Source organism: Cebus imitator, unplaced genomic scaffold (assembly GCF_001604975.1).
Source record: "Cebus imitator isolate Cc_AM_T3 unplaced genomic scaffold, Cebus_imitator-1.0 Scaffold6, whole genome shotgun sequence".
Lineage (NCBI taxonomy): Eukaryota > Metazoa > Chordata > Mammalia > Primates > Cebidae > Cebus > Cebus imitator.
This window is the reverse complement of record NW_016107321.1, coordinates 4932424-4935351: the sequence shown is the minus strand read 5'-3', so window position 1 is coordinate 4935351 and position 2928 is coordinate 4932424.

Here is a 2928-nt window from a genome sequence, read left to right as displayed (position 1 = left end):
CCTTCAGACCTGCCCTGCCCAGCAAGGAGGCAGCCTAGTCACTGTCGGCCTGTAGAGGCTTTGCTGAGCTGCTGTGGGCTTCGCCCAGCTGCCGAGTGAACTTCCCTGCAGTCCTGTTTATATGGGTGTAGTTAGAACTGCTTTGGCGATGGTGGCCCGCCTCTGTTCGGGCGGAGTCTCTGCTGTGGCGAGTTGCCTTGGCAACGGCGGGCTGCCTCAGCAATGGCGGGTTGCCTTGGCAATGGCGGGCTGCCTCGGTAATGGCGGACGCCCCTCCCCCACGGAGCTGGACCGTCCCGGGTTCAGCTGCACTTGCTGTGAAACTCTCAATCCAGAGTTTCTGGTTGCTGTTCTTTTGTGGGGGTGGGACCAGCCGAGCCTGATCGCCTGGCTCCCTGCCTCAGAGCCTTTTTTAAGTTGGTGTTCCAGTCGCCTGTTGAAGAGGGGCCGGGGCTGTTTGTTTTCCACTGCGGCCACTCACTGCGCTGGCTTAAACAGCGGCACTGAGGTTTGTGGCGCTTTTTTTTTTGCCCTGGAATCTACTGTCCTGGTTCCCTGCTCAGTCCCCTTTTTAAACAGACGAATGGGTGACTTCCCGTGGCTCCAATCGCCAGCCAAAAGGGCACCCGGACCGGTGTATTTTGTACGGAGAACCGCTGCTCCGGGGCACCGACAAAGCAGCCGTGGGGGGCAAAGCAGCGGCGCCGGCTGGCACAGTCGCACTGGCCGAAACAGCCGCACTGGTGACCTGTGGAGCTCCTCCGCCTGGGAATTTCCTAGTCTGTGGGCAATAAAAATGTGGCGTCCACTCACCCTCTGCGCTTTCACTGGGAGCTGCAATCCTGAGCTGTTCCTAAACGGCCATCTTGGATCCTCCTTCTCTTTTCTCTTCTTAATGTAACCTGACTTTTCTCTGTGGAAGCCTCCAGCATCATTTTCTTAGTCCTGATGTTCTGAAATTTCATGATGGCATGCCTTGATGTGGTCCTTTGTCATTCAACGCCCTGAACATTCTGAGTCTGAAGGCTTGTGGCTTTGGGGTCCTGGAAAATTTATGGTATTATTTATTTGACAATTTTCTGCCCTTCGTCTTCTCTGCTTCTTCCTTGAACAGTGTTTTGGTGCTGGGCTTCCTGAATTGCTCCTCTGATGACTTTATCTTTTGTTTTCTATTTCCCATCTCTGCCACTTGGTTCTTTTCTGTGTCTGACATCGCCTCCACCTCTGTTCTGTCCCTCCTGGTCCTGGTTCCTTGTTTTCTTCTCAGCGCGGTCTCAGGATGAATTGGCCCATGCAGGGGTTTTCCGTTGTTGGCCTAATAAATCTCCCTAAAGTTAACAGCTGAAAACAGCACAGGTTTATTATCTCCGTTGCCACCGGTTGGAGTCCAGTTATGGGGCCGCTGAGCTGTCTACTCAGGTCTTCCCAGGCTGACATCAAGGCATTGGCTGGGGCCAGGTTCTTCTCTGAGGCCCAGCGTCCTCATCCAAGCTCATTCAGGTTGTTGGCAGAATTTGGGTACTTGCAGTTGTAGGGCTGATGTTCTCACCTCCCAGGGGTGCACCCCCATTTCCTGGCAGGTGGCCCTCTCCACCTGGTAGTTTGTTTCTTCAAGACCAGCAGGAGGAGGAGAGTATCTGCTATGCTTCCCATGTCTTGCCTCTAGACACACCAGGGCAACATCCCTGTTTATCAACTCCAAGCCAGCTGATGAGGGGCCACACTCCAGGGTGGGAATGCTGTAAGGTGTGTGCACCGGGGGGCAGGAATCTGAGGCTACCTTAGGATTCTGCCGCCCACAGCACCCTCATGTCCTCTTGCATCTCTGATTATAGCCTCTTCTTCTCACTCCCCAGATTTTGTTCCTAGTTCTTGTCTGCCAACGTTACCTCTCCTAACCTTTCTGTCTTTTCAATTCGTCTTAGTTTTTTATTTTCAGGGGATTGGGGTGCATGAATGTTTGTGGTCCATTTACAATGTTTAACTCAGAGTCCTTGAACAGTTAAATTTTTGAAGGTGTGAGTGTTTTCTTAATGAGTAACACAGTGTTTCAATGCAACACACTTTTGTCTGAGATTTTATTGCTGAACAGCCTGCTGAACAATTTTTAGATAAAAACCTACCTGAGGAAAAAAAATTGAAGTCACCACTTGATGGCACCAGAAAACAAGGAATTTAAAGAGGCTTCTCTGCCTGCTGGCGAGTCACATAGAACTTTCTTTTCCTGAATGTGAGGGAAGGATGCTATTGATTGATTGATTGATTGATTGATTAAGATCTGGCTGTGCTGGCTGGAGTGCAGTGATGTGATCACAGCTCACTGCAGCCTCGACTTCCCACCTCAGCTTCCTGAGTAGCTGGGACTACAGGCACGCACAACCATGTCTAAGTTTTTCTATTTTTTATAGAGACAAAGTCTCACTGTAATGCTGGTCTCGAACTCCTGGGCTCAAGTGAACCTCCCATTTCAGCTTCCCAAAGTGCTGGAATTAAAGACCTGAGCCACCACACCTGGCTGGGGATGCTATTTTTTGTGATACATGTTGATGCACGTTTGTTAGAAGAGCATGTCACTGTGCTTTCTACCCTGAGGCTGAGGCTCCCTTGCCTGAGAAGCAGAGCTTACCACCTGGGACAGACATCATTGCCCAGCTGGAGTCTTACACAGTGCTTTTAAAAAGCTCACTGCAGAGATCGTTGAAGGACAGTTCTGGGAACTTTTGAGGCCAGGTAGTAAATATCAGAATGTCTGGCCTGAAGGACTAAAGCACAGAGTGTTGATTTTCAGACAGACCGTGGGGAGGCAGGGCTGAGGAGAGGACCAAGTCCTAGAAAGGGAAAACCAACTGTGCTTCCTTCTACTGTCACACGTTTCACATCAGATGCCAAATGGGTAGCATTTGCTGACACCAATTCTCCATTTTTGGG